Below are 24,396 nucleotides of genomic sequence, written 5' to 3' on the forward strand. Positions count from 1 at the left end.
GTATTTCTGTGACATAATTTTAATATTGCTTGTGTTCGTAGTCAGTCGGAAAGGAAGAGGGTGTGGGCTGAGTCAGAGTTACCTGTACTGCCCTCAGTCAGTTTGGGATGATTAGCTAGCATTTCGTGAAGATAACTGTAAGCTTAGACCTCAAAGGTAGTTGCATATTGTGGCCTCTCTACAAAAAATAAAGTTTTTACCATGTTCTACCTCTTTCTTGATTCCTTGCCTCATTTAAAGCAAAATTATTATACATAAAATCCAAGCAAGAAAACCTGTGTGGATATAGGGATAAAGACTTGGGCTTGCCTGAACTAGAGATTGCAAAATGAGATATGTAAAATTGTTTAATTTTATTCTGAAAGAGGAAAAATGTGGAGTGCAAATTATTATATAACTAGGAAATTACCTATTTAGAATTATATAGATCAGAATGTATAGTGTGACTCAAACTTGGATGTGACTCAAACTTGGATGTAATCAATGACCAAAAAAATGTTAATAATTTTCAAAGTGTTTACTTCATATTTATTTACTGTAGGTGAAATCCTGCTAATAATGGATTGTAGTATCTGGTTAGGAGAAATTGTAGCACAGTAAAGACAGTAAATAACCGATTTCCTAACTTAGCACTTAGAAATAATTTATCTACAGTGGTAGCCCCATGCATAGATGTTCCTCAAAGTTTTTTTTTTCCTTTCTTTCTCTCCCAGAGCAAGAGGGGTATGGCAGCTAGTCTGGACTAGCAAAGTTCAGACATTAAAAGGGGAGACACTTTGTTCCAAGTGTAATTGAGTTAGTGCACTTTGGGTAGCACCAACTCTGAGGACCAGTGTGGGTACAGGTCCTGGGCATCAGCTGGTTTACTGAGATTAAGGTGAAAAGGTCAAATAAGGGGGGGTAGATGTCCTTCCTAGTCTCTTGGCTACTTATCTGAATGACATCTCCCCTGATGAGATAAGAAATGGGGGTCTTACCTGCCAGTTTTTCTCTCCATTTATCTTTCTGGGATTTTGAATGAAAAATTTCAGTACCCCAAGCATCAAATTGGCTCAGTAATTTCTCTCCTTTTATCATACCTTTCAGTTTCTAAAACCACTAAGGAAAAGCCTCTTTTTTTTCTCCAACATACTTCAGAAGAAAGCAGAATGAAATTTGTTAAACAAAGGCTGACAGGAAAGCAAGCATCTATTAATTGACATCCAATTTCCTGATATGCCAACCTTTGCCCAAGACTGTACTTGATTATGCAATAATGTGCAAACAGAAAATCGGAATTTACTCATGCTATAGTATTAATAGAAACTGTCAGTTACCCAGGGGAAGGACTCACACACATCAGTTTCACATGTTACTGAACTATTGGGTTGGCCAAAAGTTCGTTCGGGTTTTTCCATAACATCTTACGTTGTTAGATGTTATGGAAAAACCCGAATGAACTTTTTGGCCAACACAATATTTTCTGTCAGGTAAGTGTGAGTGTTTCTAGATCACACTTCTATAGAGATTTTTTTGTGTGATTATCTACATTGTAATAGAAGTGGTGAGACCAATAATCATGACAAAACCCTGAAATAGAAAACATCGTAGAATTCTATCACACTGACAGTAGAGCCTGTTGCGATGGTAGAAAAGAGGAGTGTAAGGGGCCGATTTTGTGAATATTTATGGCAGAACACTACTTTTGTTGCTTCAGAGTGAAGTGCTATATCTAATTTACACTTATTCTAATAGGTTAGTCCAAAATAAGCTGTATGTATAGATTTTTAAAGTTCCAGGCTTATCAAAGCACCTTGCATTCATAAGTCAACTCTGGAACTAGTTGGGGAGAGGCAATGCAATGAACTTTTCCTTTTTTAATTCTCAAAATAACTAATATAACTTAATAATTCCTCTTGTGTTGTCTTTCATGGCTTTTTGGTTCACCTGTTCTGTGCTGATGAGCATATTCTTGTGCTGTCTCCTTCACTCTAAATACTTCATATTTAAGAGGTGACTTAACTAGTGTATAACTGCTTTCATATGCCAAAGAAACACTCAGCATCATAGATCCAAATGATAATAGTTTGGGCTTTTCCACGTGTCTCCAGTTTAGCACATCTTTTCACATGTTGCCTCTGGCACTTCAGACTTGAAACTCTGGCAGGCACTCAGCACCACATGAAGTTGTGCAGAAGCTCAGGAGGAGAGGGTGCTTGCCTGGAGCTCAGGAGTGAGTCACTCAATAATCATCAACCTGTGCAGACGTGGGAGGACAGTGACAGTGAAGGTGGGGATGAGGAAAGAGGAAATGCTGAGAGTGTTCTGAAAAGCAGTTTGGAGGAAAGTGAATAGGACTAGATGGCATGGAAAAGACATAAGGGAGCTATGGGTGGTATTGAAATAGCAAAACATGGTAAAAGTGTTACAAGAAACTGGATTTTTGATTCTTTAAATACTTGAGATACTGGGACATTTAGTCATGTTTAATTAAAGAGTAGATATATGCCAATTTGTACTGTGCAAAAGAAAAATTAAATTGTTTACTTCTGCTCTTCTTACATTTTCCTTTGAAAAATTGGAACCACTGGGGGTGTTTGAGTTCCTGAATTGGAGCCCATCATCCTCCTGGGGGGCAGCCGCCTAAGGTACAGAGTCACTAAGAGGGTTTACAATCTACTCAGAACCTGTGCCGAAACCCCAGGTGTTTTCAGAGCTGCAGGCCTTACCAGATACTTTGATGCATGTTCTTTTCAGGTGTGATGGGAGGAAGGCAGAAATTCTCCCTTATCCAGCTGTAAATGATCAGAACACCCATGGATTTTTATACATAACACAGGTGACTTTGTGTTTGCATTCCATGTTCTTTAACATTGGGTCAGGTGCAGGAGTGTTCTCTGACTTTATATTGTGAAAAGAAGGCCCACATGGCTGGAGATGTCAGTATGACTGCCTGTTGAGAACTTAGGTTCTCACTGTACCTTTACTGCTTTCACAAAATAGTGTCCACTGTTTTCCAAAATTAAAAAAAAAATTAGTTGCCCACTAAGAAAATTTAGAACAGATAGAAAAATACATTTGGATGTATTTCTTTTGTTTTTTTTCATGCACATATGGTATGTATGTACTATTTTTTACACACTGTATGCATAAGTTATTATCATGCTTTTCCATGTAACTATGTTATAGAGACTTCCATGCTACTGAACATATTTTACTGATATTTTAAAAACTGTATGGTATTTCCTTGCATGGATGAATAATATACTTAATATTTTCCTATTGAATATTTAGGCTACTTGCTAGACTAAATAGTATTTTGATGAATATCCTTGTGCATGAATTATTATGCATATTTTCCTTGAGAAACATTTCATTAAGTAGGATTACTAAGTCAAATAGTATGAATATTTTTAAGGTGTTTGAGACACATAACTGAGTAGCTTTCAAGAAAGGATCTGCTGGTTTGGGGTCCCACTGATTTGCCTAAAAAATGTTTTATAGCTAATATTCTAGAATAAGTGTATCTTTTGATAAATGGAAAGAGAATAATAGCTCACAAAATTGAGTTAAACCCCAAAACTATTCTTAACTTTACCATGACTCCAACACAACGTCATCTAACAAGAAAAATATACAAATAATTTGGCTTTATATTAAAATTGACTTTATCTTAATTTTATATTTGGTATTCTGATATATATGTAAGGAACAGCACAAGTTCAGGTCACTGTTTTGAATGAAATAGAATAAATTCTAATTCCCCAAATAACTTTTACATTTGAATACTAGAATTTTCTCAGAAATCATGCCTAAGAAATTGGAAAAAAAAATTATTTTTAGGGGTTTTGAGGTCACAGTTGACCATTTTTACCTGGAAGCCCACATTATCAGATTTTACCACAACATTTAAAATTCAACATAGCCCCATAATTAATCTCAGTAACCGGGCAGAACCTTGATCCTTTGGGTGTTAGAATATGTGGGGCCCCTGGCAAGTGTGGGGAAGTTGAGGGGCCTCATGTGGGCGGGGCTGGCGTGGTGTGGGTGGGGCCTTGTGTGTGCAGAGTGTGTGAGGCTGATCCGAAGGGCACAGCTGATTAATCTGAGGTTTTGTTCAATGAAGTATTAACTTTACCTACATGGGTAACATTTTTAGGGGACTATTTTTCATAGTTAATGAGGAAAAAATCAGATAAAATTTAATCTGATCCAAAGTTTCCTTTACTGATGCAGAGAAAAAAATTTAAGTGATCATTAACATTTAATCGGAAGAGAATTTAAATCCAAATTATATTTGGATTTTTCCACATCGATTATGAGATGAATGCGTAACCATTTTTCCTCACTGCTCTGATTTGAATCCTGCCATCATGCCCAGAAATAGCATCTCAGTGAAAGTCATTCAGGAACAGCCCCATATTTATAAAAATTTATAAAAATTTTCACCTACCCCGAGCTCTATTTTTTTTTTAATCTTCTTTTTACATGAAGGTCACACGTTTGACCAAAGGAGCCATCTGCTTTTGAGAAGACTCTTTTCACTGTCCACTTGTCTTTCTTTCCCATTCTTCTGCCCTGTCAGCAATTTTAGTTTTATTCGTCCTTAAGCACTGGTTCTACCTCTCATCCTAGACACCAAAGAAATCTATTTCAAGTTTCTCTAGCCCTTTAACATGATGGTTGTGTTTAGCTCTTGCCCAGCCTTCAAAACGATGTTGGTCAAAGTGTCACAAGCCTGTCCACTAGCAGAAATGTCTCTGACCACAAGAAGTCTCCCAGTAATTTTATTATTTAATGCATTGTCCTCTCTATGCAGAGCGTTCTCTCCCCTTAAGGCCTCCATTCTCACTTCCCATCTTTCCTTGCTGTTGAACTCAAATTTTGTTTCCCTCAGAAGATTACAGTGTGGGCTTGCAGGATGCAGGGGCCCTTCCCCCGTGTCTTTCTCAGAGGAAGATGTTTCTCCTCCCATCAGAAATTATTCTTGCTCTCTGTGCTCTGCGTTTTGGCTTTTCCTGTGTCCACATTCGCTGTCTCCTTTGCAACATATCTCCCTCTTCATTAGGCTCTTTCCTGTAGTCTTCCTATGGGAAAAAGAAAGTATCTGTATATAAAAGAGACACTCCAAGCCCCTCCCTTGACTGTGCTGCCCCTAACTGTTGAATTCTCTTTTACAGATATTTTCCTCAACCATATGTTTCTGGACACTGTTTCTGGGATGAGTATCAACCTGTAGCCCTTGCCTGTGTCCTCGCTGGTGGGTGCTGGGGGCTGTGTGTGTAAATGTGGTGATCAGGGATTACTCTCCTGCATATCAAATCTTGGTCAGCTAGGCCTCGTGAATTGTGATTTTCCACCTTGTCATTAAATCCTGAAGATAATTTTCATCTTTTTTCTCTTTCTCTAGTATCTAATTATTCATCAAGTCTTGCACAGTAATTTTGATAATGTATTGAAGACTCCTTTTTTCCCATGACCCTAGTTTGGAGCCCTTAAATGCAGGGATCTCTGCTCTGTCTTAAGTCTGTTATTATCCTCTGTTCTGGTTCCACTTGTGCAGTATGACTACTCGGTTCTTCCTGTCCTTTCCAGGATGGGAGCCCCTAATTGCTCCAGAGTGCCTGCTGGGTGTGGTAGAATGGGGTGACTAGAGTTAATGTCCACCGTGGCTGGGATGCCAAGATTAAGAACAAGCTCCAGGATCTGGGGGAAAGTTCCTGTGGGCTGTGTCAATGGACATCTTCTCAGCCTCAAGGGAAGAGATTGGAGCTGTTTTGAGGTTCTCAGTACATATCAGAGCCTTTGCCATTTGGTTAGTACAAGGGGCAGGATTTAGGGTTCTTCCTGAGAAAGTGTAAGAACAAAAGAAGTGATGGCCCTGGATGACTGTGTTGAGTATGGACTTGACACTGGGGCCTCACAGAGTTGAAGAGCAAAGCTCTTACCTTGATAAGCCCGATTAGCCCTATGTTTACTCAACTTCAGTTTATTCTAATCCTTAGCACAATGTTAACGTATTGGTCTCAAATTGTTTCACTTGTAGACTTCCTCCCTTTGCCATGTTATGTATCCCTTTACTTCCATATATTCCATACTGTCAGCCATAAATAGATGTTTTAAAACTGAGTTTTTTATACTACAATAAAGAGCTATTAAAAAAAAAAAGTGAGTATTGATAGTGATTCTATTCTGATTGTGGAGATGGCCAGAGTCAGACAAGGACCTATTCTCTCCAAGGATACCAACACCATAAAGAATGCTGTGGGGCAAACATGGAACCATTAAAAACACTCATTACAGAGAGCACACAATGAGTGGGAGGGAGTAATTGTGAAATCGTGAGTCAGCAGGACACAGTCCATGGACTCTTCTCCCCCTTAAATCATCACTTTTACCCTGGGTAACTACACGGTTAAAAAGGAGAATCTCAGAAATAAGAGATGGAAAGAAAGAGTGGGTGTTAGAAAGAGGTTCTTGGTCTGCTAGTTAAGTAACACTGTGTTGTTGAATTTAAAAAAATATTTCAAAGCATGCTGTTTTATACAGAAAATTGTATTTCTTAGGAGGAGCAGGGGTGCTATCTCTGCTAAAAGTCCACATTTAATGTGTACTCTCTCTTCTTGCCAAGTACCAATTAGAAATCAGGTTACATAGCCTATCAGTCAATTAGGGATGGAGATAAGGCTTTCTGAGTGTGGTGTAAAAACATAGTTTTTATTTCTAAAAAAGTAAAAAGCTGAAATTAGCTAGAAAAGGAACAAATTTGACAGTTTAAAATCTAGAGAAGTGGTGGTGAGATTAGTGCTCTAGCCAAATTTCATTTACTGGGATGCTGAATCAACAGCAGAACAGACCCTTAAGAAGTAAGGAGTTCGATATATCAGTGATTATTTTTTCAGGGAACTTGGATAATATTGGGATATGATGAAAATTAGGAGCCAAACATCAAATTCCAAATTAGGAGGAGGAGGTGGAGAGGTGGTTAGTTTAAGATCCTTTATCTCATGACCTTCTATGTCTAGAGAGCTCTTTCACACTGAAGGGAATCTCATCACTGCTCTATTATTACTGTTGGGCCTTGTTCCAGGAGTTGGAAACCATAGACTTTGGAACAATGCGCCTTTCCATCTGCAATTGTTCTGGACACATTCCGGTGCATTTCTAGTTTGTATTTCTACATTGTTGCCAGTGTTGTCAGTTGATATTTAAAAGGTTATTGTGATATTTTAAATATTTGATTAACATGAATTATAAACTATGGTTTGTTAAGGAAAGAAAGGAAGGAATCCCATGAATTCTGGATAACTTTATCATCAAACACTTTTTTTTTGAATTTGCTAGAATGAATACAAATGCTCAGATTTTGGAGAACTCTTACAAAATGCATTGTATAACTTTCAACATTAGTAGTTCATGAATTTTCCATAATCTAGAAAGATTTTGAACAACTAGAGATTTCACTATTCCCAGATACTAATTACATTTTATAAAACATAATTTTTGCGGAAAAAAAGAGCAAAATGCTTCATTGTTATGAGTAGAACTTAAGAAAAAAGTTGATCTATTGTAATGAAATCTGAAAATAAAAAAGCTTTGGAAAACATTTATAATTCATAATATTTCTGAGCTTCAGTATATTCTTAGCAAAAATATAGGTTGTCACATCTCTGGCAGTTTTCTTCCATTCACGAGGTAAGCATTTCATGAAATTCTATTTCTTCAACTTAATAGAGTCATTTTACTCTAAAACAGCTCCTTATGTTAACTTTTCTCTTCATAATCAACAATAGCTTACTTAAATCCAATGTAAATTCCATATTTTAGTTAATCTTGAATTCACTTGTCTCTGTGTGTTCAGCCTGCCTCTTATTATCTAACTGGGATGCTGCAAAGATAGGTACCATGCCAGCTGGTTCCTTCACTTGGTAGAAAGCAAAGCAATTTTTAAAGGTATAGTTTATATTTTTCATAAGAAAATAAATTCACATTCCCATTTTGTCATGTAGTTTCTCAGTCTGTGTTGGCAGTACCTTATTGTTCTCTGAGCAATTTCATTTAGAAAGAATTTAAAGGGCAGTGAATGAGGTCTAAGCCTTAGTGTTCTACCACTGCTAACTGAGGGCTTGGGTTGAATGAATAATCTACATCCATAGATTATTATTTTTTTAATATATTTATTTATTTTTGGCTGTGTTGGGTCTTCGTTGCTGTGCATGGGCTTTCTGTAGTTGTGGTGAGTGGGGGCTACTCTTCATTGTGGTGCGCGGCCTTCTCATTGCGGTGTCTTCTCTTGTTGCAGAGCACAGGCTCTAGGTGTGCAGCCTTCAGTAGTTATGGCATGCGGGCTCAGTAGTTGTGGCACGCAGGCTCTAGCGCGCAGGCTTAGTAGTTGTGGTGCACGGGCTTAGTTGCTCTGTGGCATGTGGGATCTTCCTGGACCGGGGCTCGAACCTGTGTCCCCGACATTGGCAGGTGGATTCTTAACCACTGTGTCACCAGGGAAGCCCCATCCATAGATTATTGAAAACCTCATGTTAGTAAGGAGTTTCAAGTTCTTTCACTGGACCTCTTCCAGAGTTGCTAATGAGTAGCAAATGGATTGATTTTGAATTCTAGCTCCTTCTATTTCCTTGCCTTCTTTCTGGTAGAGGTGCTAATAAGCAAAAATGCAACTAAAAGGCGTGAAGACAGAAGGGAAGAATTAAATGAAACTGTTTTTTTAAAAACCTCTAAACAGATTTCTAATTCCAACCAAGATGGAGTAGCCTCATTCCTCCTAGTCTTCCCTCTTGCGACTGAAAAACCGGGTCATAATCCAAAAACAGAAAGATTCTGAAGGTTGAAAGAAGAAGGATGATTGCCTGTGGACCTCAGGACATGGGCAGTGACTTGGTATTGAGTTCCCTAGGTCTTCTTTTTGCCTTTCATGGGTTCCAGAGAGTATACTGGAAAGCCTACTGCCTAGAACTGCCAACAACAGAGAAAAGAAACTCCAAAAAAGCTTCTTAGCCAAATGATCAGGAGAAGGATGACCTAACAGAAACAGAAACTTTTTGATAATACCTATCCTATTTCAGCCAAACACCAATCAAAAAAGGACATACCTCCCTCCCCATGATTTCAGCAGGGTCAAACAGGGAGCTAATCATCTACCTGCTACCCAGTAAAACAGGATAAAGAAGAACTGAACATCACCGCAGTCAATAGGATCTGATTGACATTTAAGGAACACTTCACCCAGCAGAATACACATTCAAGTGCCCACAGAGCTTTCCCCAGTATAAATCATGTTCTGAGTCATAAGGCAAAGAATTCATATCATACAGTTTATGTTTTCTAACCATAATGGAATCAGACTAGAAATCAGTACAGAAAATCAACAGGAAAATCTCCAAATACTTGGAAATTAAACAATAAACTTTTAAACAATCTGCGAGTCCAAGAGGATGTCTCAAAGGAAATAAAAAGATACATAATGCTGAATGAAAACAAAAATGCAGCATATCAAAATTTGTGGGACACAGTTAAAGCAGTGCTAAGATGGAAAGTTATAGCACTAAATGCTTACATTAAAGCAAGGAGAGATCTCAAATCTAAGTCCTTAAAAACAAGAAAAGGCAGATCAAAATAAACCCAAACCAAGCAGATATGAGGGCATTGTAAAGATAAGAGCAGAAATAAATGAAATTGAAAACAAGAAAACAGGAGAGAAAAATTGATCAAATATAAAGTTGGATTTTCAAAAAAGTCAATTAAATTGCTAAATCTTAGACAGGAATAACAAGAAAACACAAATCACCAATGTCAGGAATGAAATGGGAATTATCATTCCATGTCCTGCGCTCATTTAAAGGAAAATAAGGGAATAGTATGAATGAACAGCTTTACACATATAAGTTCAACAACCTAGCAAAAAACGGACCAATTTCTTAAAAATCATAAATTACTAAGACATACCCCAAATGAACAAGATATGAATATTCCATTAGTGACTAAATAAATTGAATTTGTAAGTAGAGGTTCCTGAACAAGAAATCTCTGGGCCCAAATAATTTCACTGGAGAATTCTGGAGTACATTTAAAGAAGAATTAAATATTGGTAATACACAATCTTCTCTAGAAAACAGAAGAGGAGGGAACAGGTCCTGACTCATTTTATAAAGCCAGTATTGCCCTGATACCAACCCAGAGAAAGACAGCACACAAGGAGAAACTAAAGAACAAAATCTCTCAAGAATATTGGCACAAAAATCCTGAACAAAATATTTGCACATCAAATCCAGCAATGTATAAAAGGAATTCTACACCATGACCTGGTGTCATTTATTCTAGGTATGTAAGACAGGTTCAGTAATCACAAATCAATTAGTAACTACCTTGTCAGTTGGCTAAATAAGAAAAAAAAAATCACATCTTATATCAATAGAGACAGAAGAGGCATTTGAAAAATACAACACTCATTCATGATAAAAGTTTTCAGCAAACTAAGAATACAAAATTTCCTTAACCTGTAGAGAGAATCTACAAAAAACCTACAGTTGTCATCATGCTTAATGGTGAAGGACTGACTGCTCCCCCGCTGAAACTGAGAATGAGGCAAGGATGTCCACTCTCACCTTTCTTATTCTAGCTACTTCAGTAAACCATGAAAGAAGGAAAGGGCATACAGATTGAAAAGGAAGAAATGCAAATGTCCCTATTACTAGATGACACCATTGTCTATGTAGAAAATCCCAAGAAATCTACATAGAAAGTCCTAGAACTTATTAGTTCTAGGTCTTAGGATATGAGGTCAGCACAAAAATCAGTCACATATCTATATAGTAACAGCAAACATATGGAAACTGAGATTAAAATAAAAACTTTCAAACTCACTCCAAGAAAGTTAAATACTTAGGTATAAACTTAATAAAACAGGCACAGAACCTGAACGCTGAAAATTATAAAATACTGATGAAAGAAATAAAAGACCTAAATAAATGGGGAAAACTACTGTTTGATAAATTAGAAGACTCACCATAGTAAGACATTGATTCAAATTGATGTATAGGTTTTATGCAATTGCTATCAAAATCCCAGAAAGACTTTTGTTGACATAGATAAATTTATTCTAAACCACATATGGAAAGGCACAGGGGCAAGGAGAGCTAAATAAAATTATCTTCAAAAAAGAAGAAAATAGTGGGAGGGAACACTCTCTACAATATTTGTGATTACTATGTAACCACAAGTCAGTGGGTTTTGGTGGAAGGATAGACCTATAGATCAGTGGAATAGAATAGTGAATCTGGAAATAGACCCACACACATATGCCCAAATGATTTTTAACAAGATTCAGAAGCAATTTAGTGGAGGAAAGATGGCCTTTCCAACAATGGTGATGGAGCAGATGAACTTTGACCTAAACATCAGATATATATAAAAATTCACACAAAATCGACTTTAGAAGAAAACACAGAATATCCTTAGGACCTAGGGTGAGGGAAAGAGTTCTTAGACTTGACACCAAAGGCATGATTCATAAAAGGAAAAATTGGTAAATTGGACCTAAGCAAAATTAAAACATTTGCTCTCCAAAAGATTCTGTGAAGAAGATGGAAGGACAAGTTATGTACTCCGAGAAAATATCTGCCAACTATATTTGACGAAGGACTTGGATCTAGAGTATATAAATTAGAAATTAGAAAATGGGCAAAAGAGATGACAAGCCATAAAATAAGCACATGAAAAGATGTTCAATGTCTAAGCACCTATCAGGATGGCTATAATAAAAAAAAGGTGGCAACATTCAATACTGACTAGAATGTGTGGAGAAACTGGATAACTCATACATTGCTGGTGGGACTGTAAAGTGGTAAAGCCACTCCAGAAAGTAAGTTGACAGTTTATTGTAAAATTAAATATGCAGTAACGACATAACCCAACAGTTACACTCTTCAGCATTTATATTCCAGAGGAATGAAAACCTGTCACGCAAAAACCTTTAAATGAATATTCATAGCAGCTTTATAATGTAATAACCCCAAATGGGAAACACACCAAATAGACTGCAATGGGTGAGTGCTTAAACAAACTGTGCTCTATCCACACCTTGGAATACTACTCAGCAATAAAAAGGAATGAACTGTTGATGCACACAACTTGGATGGATCTCATGGAGTTATGCTTTTGAAAAGCCTAATCTCCAAAGGTTATACACTGATTCCATTTACATAACAATTTTGAAACAAATTGTAGACAAAGAGGGCAGATTAGTGGTTGCCAGTGGTTAGTGATGGAGAGGGAAGAGTGGTGGTGCGTGCAGTTACAAAGGGGGATGGGAGGGTGGTATGTAATGATGGAACACGTCTGTATCTTGATTGTGGTTACACAAGTCTCCACATGTGATACAATTGCAGAGAACTATAACCGCCACACCCCAACCCCACAATACACACATATACAAATGAGTGCATGTGAGCCTGGTGAAATCTCAGTGAGGTCTGTGGATTGTACTGATATCAATTTCCTGGTTTTGCTGTTACACCACAGTTATGCCAGATGTTACTGCTGGGGGAAACTAGTTGAAGGGTACATGGAACCTCCTTGTACATTTTTTTCAATTTCCTATAAATCTATAATTATCTCAAAATAAAAATTTTAAAAATTCTGAAGACTATGTGTATATATGTACACATATAAATATACATATGTAAATATAAATAAGTGAAATGTTTCTTTTATTTATTAAGTGAAATGTTTCTTGAGAATATAACTTGAGAATTGGAAGTATGAGTTTCAAAGTCGTGAGCTTGATACTGGTTATTCAAGTTTTAATCAAAGTTTCTGTTATTGTTGAGTTATGTTGAAAATAATTTCCACTCTAGCTGATAACTGTATCTCAGTAAGGAAGTATAGTTTAAATTTTAAAAAAAGTGAAAAGAAATGGGAATAACAAAAGTCGTCATCTGTCCATACAGCTTATCTAATTTTCTAAGTGAAATATCTGAGAATTTTCATGCTTAATCTTAGTATCAAATGTGGTTACTAAATGGTGAGGCCCTGAGCTGTAGTAAGTTGAGTGGAGAAGAGCACGCAGACTGTGCTATTTTTATATGCCTCATTCAGAAAACCTCACCTGCGTAGAAACCTTTCTCTTCAGGTTGTGCTGAGCTTTGCTGGTTTTTTAAATGGGAGACGATCTCAGGCACACGAGAAGGGGAATTAAGTACACAGGACTTTACTTTTGGTGACTAGCACTGTTCTTTCCCCTCAACTTCCTAATTTGTAAATGTAACCTCCTTCCTACTTAGTGGGAAGAGCCGAGAAAGGACTTTCTTTCAAAGACACCTGAAATGTACTAGAGATGAGTGCTCAGTGTGTCCACATTCCTGTTGATGTGAGTGTGCTTTGTCATTCATCTCTGGTGAAAATCCAGTTGCTTGTTAAGACGGTACAACATAGATGTTCATAGGGAGGAGTGAATTGGCAGAGAATCATTGTCATGCCAGAAAATGGCCATTTCCTGTTCAGGCTGTCATGTTGCATTTTGCTTAGTAATGAAACAGACAGAAAAACTAAAATGATGTTCACTTTTCCCACAATTTTGAACTTTTTTGTTCTAGCATAGAATATTCATGGAGCTAATGAAATTTTATAGGAATGCCAAATTATATACTGGCATCTTTCTGAATCAGAAAACATTTATAATAATACCAATAATCGAGCACCTGCAATTCTAATAGGTAAAAGATTGTACAGATAAACTTTAATAGCCAGCTGACATAGAAGAAAACTCAGAGTTTAATTTCTCCAACCCACATAGCTTGCATGGAGCCAAGATTCAACCCCAACCTGAAATCTTTCTACTATGGAACTGAATGCCTTTCGGGTACAGAGCTTGGGTTAAGGATTTTGGAAGGAGTGGAGATGGGAGGAAAGAGGAAAGGATATCCATTCCATGTGTACCATCTGTTTTTGAGGAAAATAAAGTCCAATGACAATGTAATGGTGATGGAAAAGCTTAATATTTTATAGATGTTAGTTATTCTCAAATTAATATATAATTGAAATAAAATCTCAATTATCTGAATTTTGGATAAGAACATGATAAATTGATAAAGTTTATGTAGCAGAATAAATGGGTGAGAATAACAATAACAGATTGGGAGAAAAAGATTAATTATGGGAACTTTCCTTCCCAGGTATTTAAAAGGTAAATTGCAGCAAGGATGATGTAGTAAATCATGGAAGAGAAGAGAAAGTCCAGTAGGAGACACGTTCATATATGGAAAATGATGTTTCAAACCAGAGGCAAAAGGTTTGCTGTAAAAACTTTACTCGATTTTCTACCTCATGCCATTTATAAAATACCTTCCTTATAAAATCTTGCACATGTTTAAAAACTTGGGAAAAATATAAGAGTATATTTGGACTGCATTTGTGAATTTAAGTTATAATCCTAGGGTAGAAAAGTTTTTTTTTTTTTTAAGCAATACATCAAGACCCCACACTATAAAGAGGAAAGAGTTGAAACTAAAAATTGGATAAAGTATGTACAATACCCATGGCAAACAGTAAATATCCATTGTAGTAAAAGGACTCCGAGACTTAGAAGACATCAGAGAGCTGATTTTGGTAAATGACCCAACAGACAAGCTATAGAAGAAACATGGGTGTCAATAGTGTAGTGGAGAGGCAGGCAATATGGGTAAAATGCTTAGGGAAACACAGGGAAGCAGGAGGGACAGATCATTATTAATCCAGCATTACTAAGGCTGTAGGGAAGAGCACTTCTGAGCACTTGTAGGAGTACATGATGGTATGTTAGATAACGGCCAGTTTGACATGAAATAGTGTATTTTAAAACTTGCATACTTTTAACTGAGAAATTGCATCATGAGAGTTTTCCTCTGGAAGCATTTGTATAATTGTTACAATGATAGTTGTACCATTCTTTACAACAGTGAGAAACTGGTAAGTAACTAAATGCCCCAGTGGGGGAGGTTGTTAAATAAGGGTGGATACTTTCAGACAGTTGAATACTGTAAGACTCCTCAAAGAATGAGGTGCATACACATGATGTGGTCTGCAATTACTTGCAAAACAGTGTGCATAGTATGAACATAAATTTGGAAGAGATATGTATATGCATTGGACATGGTCAGGAAGGATATTCATCAATTATACTGTGTTTTATTTAACATTTTTGGAGAATGTCAAGGAGATGGGATAATAGGATAATTTCATTTATAATTTTTTTTTTTTTAGTTTTATGGCTGAATGACATGTTTTCTGAGTGGAGATTAGAAGTACTGGACAGCAGACTGGTGGGTCTTATGTCTCAGTATTTGGTAACAGCACTTGTGCCCAGTGGAATGTCTGCAATATTTATTCTCCTTCTTTCTCTGATAAGAATACATGGAAATCACTGAAAGCAAGTATTCATTGTGTTACAGGGAATTCATGTCAGTTCACCCAAGGCTTATGTATTTTTCGTTCTGACCCTAAGCTTGGAAATGCAAAGAATAAAAGATAAAAAAGTAGCAAGAAATGAAGACCATATATGTAGTGCTTGCTATGTGCCAGGTACTCGTATAACGTACTGGAGTCCACACACTCACCCTGCCCTCAGCCCTATGAAGTAAGTACTGTTGTCATCATGCCATTTCACAGGTGAAGAAACTGAGGCATCCATGAGATTTTTATTGCTGCAGACCCATAGCCAGCTGGAATTCGACTGGGAGTCTGTACTCCTTACCTTGGCTGTTTGCTTCTCCCACTACCTCTACCCTCCAAGTACCTCCGGGAATGCACGTGTGCATGTTCAGGAACTGGGAAGATTCCTTATAGCTTATCATCCAACTGGGAGGCTTTGAAAGGGGGAGAGGGCATTGTTAGTAACCATTATGGGACAAGCAAGAGTGAGCCAAGGCTTCTCTGGGGACAGAGACAGGTGAGCCTCCTGTGCAGGTGTGGAAGCAGTTGGCAGCAGGGTCTGTATTCAGATGAACCACTGGACGACTGCTCTTGTGTACATCCCCTTCTATTTTCTGAAGATAAAGAATAGATCTTATTTTAACCTCAATTTACCCCTTTCTATTTTATAAATTTCTATTAATCTTTTCCAAATAAATCCCCATATACTACTTTTCCCAACTTACGGTCTACACACACCAAGTATTTATTATTGAGAAGTACCTGGTCGGTGAGAAAAGGAAGCTCTGTCCATCCTGGTGCTCACACCTCCCCTACATCCTGCCTGTCTGGTTGGTATAGAAAGTGAATGAACTAATGCATTAATTTTCTCAACAAATATTGATTGAACACCTGCTGACCCTATAATAGATTTCTGATTTCCCAGAAAAATGTTGGAACAACCAAATACTGTAAACAAGGAATTTCTTTCAATAAGGATAAAGCGGGCTTCCTTGGTGGCTCAGTGGTTGAGAGTCCGCCTGCTGATGCGGGGGACATGGGTTCGTGCCCCGGTCTGGGAGGATCCCGCATGCCGCGGAGCGGCTGGGCCCGTGAGCCATGGCTGCTGAGCCTGCGCGTCCGGAGCCTGTGCTCTGCAACGGGAGAGGCCACAACAGTGAGAGGCCCGCATACCACAAAAAAAAAATAAGGATAAAGCTATTTTGATTTTTTAAAAAGTTAACTCTTCCTTGTGCTAACTGATCCCAATTTTAGATTATCTATCTATCATCTATCTATCTTTATTCTTCAGTAAATCAAAATATTTATGTTAGCAGGTACATGAGAACTGACCAGAAGAATCTCTTCCTGTTGGCTTGCAAAATTCATCTATGCTTTCAGTTTCTATCTTGATGAAAATGTTTACATTGACCTAGCCAAAGAAATAAAATTTATCTGTATTTCAAAACATTTAATGATTGATCTTGCTATACTCTTATTTTCCATATCCAGTCCTGTTTTGCGTAGTGCGTTCTTCTTCCCCTGGGCTGTCACGTCATCACTGCATTGGAGTTCCCAGCCTTTTGAAGCAGACAGCAGAAACCACACAGACACGGATTATTTTTATAGTCAAACATTCCACAAGGAAGCGCCCATTGCCTCAGCTGTGTTAATGGTAATAAATGTCCAGCGTTTCTTTGCTCCTCCTGGAGTGAGCACATTGACATGACCCAGAATGTCAGAGGGCAGTGACGGCCCCTGGAGGCCTGGTGGTGACACAGGAGGCTAACTGAGGAAATCAAGAAGGTCAAACCCAAAGGGAAAAGAGTGTGCTTTGCCAGTTGTTGTCCTTCCTGGAAAATGCACTCTCTTCAGACCAAACCTGGCGAACACTGGCGACCGCGTCTGTGTGTCTGGGGGTGTCTCAGGCACCCAGCATCTTCAGAACGATCCTCCCTCCAGATCGAGGCCTGTTGTTATCTTGTTATCCGGTCCTTCAGTCAGTATTCACCTGCTACCTGCCAGTCCTCACAGGAACCGTGTGATGTTCAAATGGAAAAACATGCTAACTAGTTAATTACTTTGCTCTAGGTTCCAGAGCTACCCTGTGCTTCTGACCCACAGCCCTTAGCTGTTGGCCTTTCCCTGGAGGAATCAGCCTTCCTCCTGGAGGCCTGGGGCTTTCCCAAGCATAATGAAGGTGGTATGGTGTTTTCATCACACTCTCGGTGGAAGATTTCTGGTAGAAACATGTAGCTAACAATTTCAGAGGGAGTAATCCTCAAGACAGCAATTCCCATCATGTTTTATTATTTCCTTCCCGATAAACTGTTGATAAAGGAAATTCCATTATACCTCACTTTAAAACAAAGTATAAGAGTTGCCTTGTAATTTTATCATGTGGCTGGATAGTATATTTCTCTTCTGCTTTATACTAATGAAGAAATAATTTTCTGTAATTCCACCAAGGATACTGGCTTATGTAAGTAGCTTCTACTTAAAAAAATTTTTTTTTTAATTTATTATTTTTTTTGGCTGCATTTTGGTCTTCATTGCTGCACGGGCTTTCTCTAGTTGTGGTGAGTGGGGGCTACTCCTTTTTGTTGTGTGCGGGCTTCTCATTGTGGTGGCTTCTTTGTTGCGGAGCACAGGCTCTAGGCGTGCAGACTTCAGCAGTTGTAACACGCGGGCTCAGTAGTTGTGACTCACGGGCTCTAGAGCGCAGGCTCAGTAGTTGTGGTACATGGGGTTAGTTGCTCCTGGGCATGTGGGATCTTCCCGGACCAGGGCTCGAAACTGTGTCCCCTGCACTGGCAGGAGGATTCTTAACCACTGCACCACCAGGGAAGCCCAGTAGCTTCTGTTTTTGAAGGGCCTTCAAACATGATGGAAGTCTTTGTGTTAATGAATAATTAGATCTATTTATCTATCTATTGATCAATCTATCAGAAGTTGATTTTTCCTTATAACCAACTAAAATTCAGTGTTGACCTCGTTCCCAACACACAAATATCATTAACTACCCATTTTAGCCACTTTTGTGCATCTCTGTAAGAACAGCCCTAAGTGGTGTGCTGGCTCTCCTTCCCCTATTCACAGCCCTCCTGCTTGTGTCTTCTGCTTATTTACTGAATTTTCACATTAACTGTTTGCAGTTAGTATTATTGTGTGTAACATTTCATGCAGAAATTGAAATACAGAGTGTCAAGATATCAATATGGGGAGAAAAAGGATATGATGTTATGAGCTATTTCACAGGCAGGTGTAGAAATAGTCCTCCTGCTGGCCTGGTCTGCATGTCTTTGAATGCAAGTGTGGGCTTGTGTCTACCCTGCTTCCCATGTGTGTCCCCAGAAAGAACTTATTTAACTGTGAAATTAAAATAAGCCCCTGTCTAAACTCCAGAGTGAAGTCCAGGGAGCCAGCAAAGCTCAAAGTTTTATTCAACTTGAGAATTCAACAAGGATATTATCCTGGTGAGAGTTGTGAACAGTGAAAAATCATTCTCTCACTGGTGGGAAGAAGTCTTTTGAAAACTTGAGTTGAAATGAAAGGCTTGCTGTAGTAAGCGGTGCTTATATGTATGTGTCTACTGGTTTTTTTTTATGCTATATTTTTGATTTATTATTGTTTGGTGATTTCTGTTATTTTTTATTTAATAGGTCACATATTTCCTGCAAATAATTACATTTTTAAAACAAGTAGAATTGCAAAATCAGTGTCGATCACAAACATAATTTTTGGATGAAAATAGTATTATTGATTTGTTAAAAAGTTTAAAAAAGAGAGATTGCATCATTCATATTTGTGTTGCTGAGAATAAAAGAATGATGTCAATAAGGCTAAATGTTGTACCCAAATTTTATTCATGATTGCTTGACAAGAGTTATTTACCAGTTTCTTTTGTAAGTGTGGTGCATGTGTGAATTCATTTACTGCTTACAAAGGTCCTATGAGGAAAGTATATTATTATTAACCCTTAAAAATATTTTATTTTATCCAAGGATAGTTGATTTACAATGTTGTGTTAATTTCTGCTGTATAGCAAAGTGATTCAGTTATACATATATATACATTCTTTTCATATTCTTTTCCATTATGGTTTATCACAGGATACTGAATATAGTTCCCTGTGCTATACAGTAGGGCCTTGTTGTTTATCCATTCTCTATATAATAGTTTGCATCTGCTAACCCCACACTCCCAATCCTTCCCTCCCCTCCCCTCCCCCCTTGGCAACCACAAGTCTGTTCTCTATGTCCGTGAGTCTGTTTTGCAGATAAGTTCATTTGTGTCATTTTAGATTCCACATGTAAGTGATATCATATGGTATTTGTCTTTCTTTGTCTGACTTCACTTAGTATGATAATCTATAGGTCAATCCATGTTGCTGCAAATGGCATTATTTCATTCTTTTTAATGGCTGAGTAGTATTCCATTATACATGTATACCACATCTTCTTTTTCTGTCCATGGACATTTAGGTTGTTTCCATGTCTTGGCTATTGTGAATAGCGCTGCTCTGAACATAGGGGTGAACATATCTTTTCGAATAGACTTTGTTTGTATATATGCCCAGGAGCGGGATTGCCGGATGACATGGTAGTTCTATTTTTAGTTTTCTGAGGAACCTCCATACTGTTTTCTGTAGTGGCTGCACCAACTTACATTCCCACCAACTGTGTAGGAGGGTTCCCTTTTCTCCACATCCTCTCCAGCATTTGTTAATTGTAGACTTTTTAATGATGGCCGTTCTGACCAGTGTGTGGTGGTACCTCATTGTAGTTTTGATTTGCATTTCTCTAATAATTAGGGATGTTGAGCATCTTTTCATGTGCCTGTTGGCCATCTGTGGTGGTACCTCATTGTAGTTTTGATTTGCATTTCTCTAATAATTAGGGATGTTGAACATCTTTTCATGTGCCTGTTGGCCATCTGTCTTCTTTGGAGAAATGTCTATTTAGGTCTTCTGCCCATTTTTTCCTTCGGTTGTTTGTTTTTTTGTATTAACTCTTTTTTATTGATGAGGAGACAGAGGTGCAATTGGATTGAGTAATTTTTGCCATGTCATACAGCCAGCAAAAAGTAAATGAGGATTTGAGCTCAGAAATTCTGAGCTCTGAATTTTTCTTCTTACCTTCTGGATCATAATTCTCATTAAGTCAGTCATTAATATGTGTGTAAAACCCAGGCAAAAATCGCAAAAAAATAAAATGGCCTTAAAATGTAAGGGAAGAGCAATGTCCATGAGTGTCCTGTTGACTGAGTGAGATGAAGGTGGGCTCAGCCCCACCCCTGCCATTTGCACCCCCTCCCTGCCCCCCATGGCCTCAGACCAGGCTCTCTAGCCGTTCAGCTTAGTGTCCTTCTCTGTACAGTGGGATGCTGTGTGTGTGTGTGTGTGTGTATGTGTGTGTACACTAGGAAACTGTAGCTTTCATTCTGTAAATCTTATTTTTCCACATGTTCCTCATCACCGAGTCAGTGGGTATTAGGGTTTCAGGAAATGGGACATCACCAACAGAAGAAAAATACATTTTCTCAGCTTGGACTGTCAAAGCAGATGTTTACTAGGCTTTTCAGGAATTCAGTGGATTTGAAAGCCAGGTTTTTCTAATTTCCTTTTGGGTATCTTGGTGTTCCTTCCATAATGACAGAGAAAATACTCCTTTTGCTTTACATGGCTAGGCCATTTATGTGTTCAGTTTACACATCCATTTTATAATATTTAGTGAATGCCTTTATGCTACAGGCCTCATTCTAGGTTTACATCTAGGGTTATATCAGGGAAGAGAGTCAAGTCCCTGCTATGCTGGAGCTGACAGCCTTTGGAGAGACAGACAATAAGCAAGCATGTGAGTACAGCCCTGTGTGTCCTATGAGGACAACTGCTCTGGAGCTTGGAGAAGCTGAGCAGAGCAGGAGTAAGGGCCTGGGGGCAGCAGTCAGGGAGGCCCCGCTTCGAGGCCGGAATTTGGGTGTGCACCTGGAGGACGTGAGGGAGCAGGTATGCCTGCAGGAAGGACACTTTGGGTAGAGGGGATGGAGAGTATAAAATTTTGCTTGAGGAAAGAAAGCAGAAACCATCAGATCCATTTTTGGCCCAAGGGGTTGTGGGGAGAAATGAGATGCGGAGAAAGTGGGAAGTACCCCAGTCATGCAACAGGGCACTTTGGGGCCTTGTCCCTGGAGGCTTTAGAAACCCCCAGTTACCTTGACGGTTCTTCCACTGGAGCCATGCACAAAGGCTGCAGGCCTCCGGGAACCCCGGCCGTATAGCTCTGTGCTTTTGTCTAATGGGGCATTGGAAAGATGGGGCCAGGTGGCCGTCGATGGTACACTGTCCTGCTCCCTGGCCTCCCCAGGTCTGTGTATTCCAAGGAGGGGAATGCGGAGGAGGGGCCCTCTGGACTGGGGTGGTGGGCAGAACTGTGAGACTGGGGGCTCCAGGGTTGTTGCCTACACATCACTTCTGAAGGCCAGTTGTAGGGAGTTATGCTCTGCAGTCTCCAGGATGGGGAGTAGAGCAGTCTGAACACTGTGCAGCTGGGACCACTGAGAAGGCAGGGGCCCCGTGCTGTCCGATCACTGCCCCCCACCCACTGAGAAGGCAGGGGCCCCGTGCTGTCCCATCACTGCCTCCCCTCTACTGCTAAGCCAACAGATGCCATCTTGGAGAGGACCTGGAAAGGCAGGTGAGATCTAAAAGACTAGATTTTTTTAGAAAAGACTATAAGTATGTATCTTATAGGTAGATTATTGAATCAGACTTCTTTTACTCATGCATACTCAGTATTAGTGATACCTGAAGTGTGAACCTTCTTGAGGATAATCACACAGGAAGCTACATTTTCACTGCATATTTCGGTGTCATGTGAGCAAATTTACATAACCAGATGTATTTAAATTGCTTAGCACAAAACCTGGCCTGTGTAAAGAGCTAAAATAAAAGTCACCTGCTGGTGTGATATGGGCTAATATGTCTAGGAAGGTCTGAGATATTCTGAAAAATGGCACACAAATGGAAACATGAGAGTTCTTTGAATTTGAAAGATTGGGAACAGTCCTAAAGTACCTGTGTGATGAGATCTGAAATAAATTAATGATGACTCTTCTAGATTACTATATCAGAGCCTTTTTGGAAATTTTTGGTAGTATGAACTAATCTCTCCCTTATGAATATCTTGCATTGCCAGTATGTGCAGTATGGCTAAGGTGGTTACCTGCTCATAAAATCCACCGTCTCTTCTCTCCTGGACCTGCAGTAGACTACATTCCCCAGCCTCTCATGGAGTCAGATGTGACCTTGTGCTTGAGTCCCTTGGAAGTGAGCCCCTTCTAGCTGTGGCCTGTATATATACACCCTGTGTACATGCTGTATGGAGACAGTGCCCAGGCTAACCTTGGAAGCTGTGTGTTGAAGGTGACAGAGTCTCCTTATACTTGGGGACCCAAATGAGTGGAGGGGACCACTTGCCTAGTGCAGTCACATAGGAAGAATTAAGCTTTGATGGTGTTAGGGTTTGGGGTCTCATTAATACAGCTAACCTAACTAATTAGCCTAACCTAATATAAGCAAGGTATGATAAACCATTTGACAGAGCACCCCTCAGCTTCTCCCTCATAAGAATGTCTCTCTTTTCTATTTAAGTCTTATCTTTAGGTATGTGGTTGAGGGGGGTAAGAATCAATCTGGGTAACTTTGTGTTTTGACCATAGACTTAACGACTCTACTCGAAGATGGTATTTTCGTTAGTACAAGTATTGTACTTTAGTTTCTCACACATGTATAGGTTAGAATTTCTGAGACTATGTGTATTATAATTTTGAACAAATAGGTAAATATATTGTGGGTAATGAAGGCCACATTTCTTGTTGTCAGAGAAAGGAATGACAAATGAGGATGATGAAGACTAGAATGAACCTGTGATCTGTGAGCTCTTGGGTTTTTAATGTACAGACACAGAGAGAGATACAGGAATGGATGCAGATGAGCGAGATGTGGTTGTATGTACATACACTTGGATGTCCCAGTCCTGTCCACTGAAAGCCCAGGAGACAGTGACACCTCAGTAGCAATGAGCACACCCAGCTTCCAGATCTTGGTTTCTAAATATTCTCCAATAAAAACCAGTGTTCCTTGGACTGATTGCAGGGCTGGGGCAGGAAAAAACAAGATGAACCTAGAATATCTTTCTGTATCGGAGAGTAAGAAAGTGCTGAAAAGTGATGGGAACCTATTGCAAAAACATGGGAACCAAGTTGAAGTGGCCAAGTCTGGGACAATTTGAGCAAGAAAGAAGGACAGTAATGGATATAACCTAGAGAATAAAAGTAACCCACAGAATAAGGTATCCATGAGTTCACACAGGTTCAAATAAATAATTTAGTAAATAAAAATGTAAATAAGTAAGTAAATAAGCAAGAAAGGACAACCCTCCAACACTGTACGATGATGGATTTAGAGAATCACCATTTGGTAGGCATCATAGCGACAATTGGTTCAGGCAAGAGTGACCTGTGAATTTAAAATTAGTGGGTGAAATTTTGATAGGAAACAGTATTTGCATAGTTTCAAAGTGTCTCCCTACAAGATATGTATTAATTATAAAAGGAAATAATAGTGAGTTTACAGTGTAGAAACTCTGCACACACCAGGTTAACCAAGTGATGAAAGTTACCTTTCTAGCCTTGGCACAGATAGACATCCTACATCTTCTGATATGATGCACTGAGAAGGGCACCATTCTGCTTCTGTGATGTTCTCGCCCCAAACACAGAGCCTGAACTGAATCACAAGGAAACTTCAGACAAACCCAAACTGCAGATAGTCTACAAGATACCTTGCTAGTACTCCTCAAAGTATCAAGATCTGAAAGGCAAAGAAAGATCAATGAAGGGTTCAAGATTCCAAGACTAAGGGGCCAAGACAACAAAATGCAACATGTGATCCTGGTTTGGATCCTGGCCCAGAAAGGGATATTAGAGGATCTGTAGATGAAACGTGAATAAGGTCTG

At 38.8% G+C, this 24,396-nt stretch overlaps 1 protein-coding gene and 1 long non-coding RNA gene across 2 annotated transcripts in view; both read left to right on the forward strand.

Moving 5' to 3' along the window:
* GABRB3 (gamma-aminobutyric acid type A receptor subunit beta3) overlaps positions 1-24,396 on the forward strand; it is a 233,986-nt gene that overhangs the window by 12,862 nt on the left and 196,728 nt on the right. The gene's annotated exons all lie outside the window — the stretch shown is intronic.
* On the forward strand, positions 14,218-16,958 carry LOC125963535 (uncharacterized). Its single transcript, XR_007475609.1, has 3 exons — positions 14,218-14,281; positions 15,420-15,604; positions 16,891-16,958. It is a non-coding gene; the product is annotated as an uncharacterized LOC125963535 (long non-coding RNA).

The sequence above is a fragment of the Orcinus orca genome, chromosome 2, assembly GCF_937001465.1.
Source record: "Orcinus orca chromosome 2, mOrcOrc1.1, whole genome shotgun sequence".
In the NCBI taxonomy this organism is placed as follows: Eukaryota; Metazoa; Chordata; class Mammalia; order Artiodactyla; family Delphinidae; genus Orcinus; species Orcinus orca.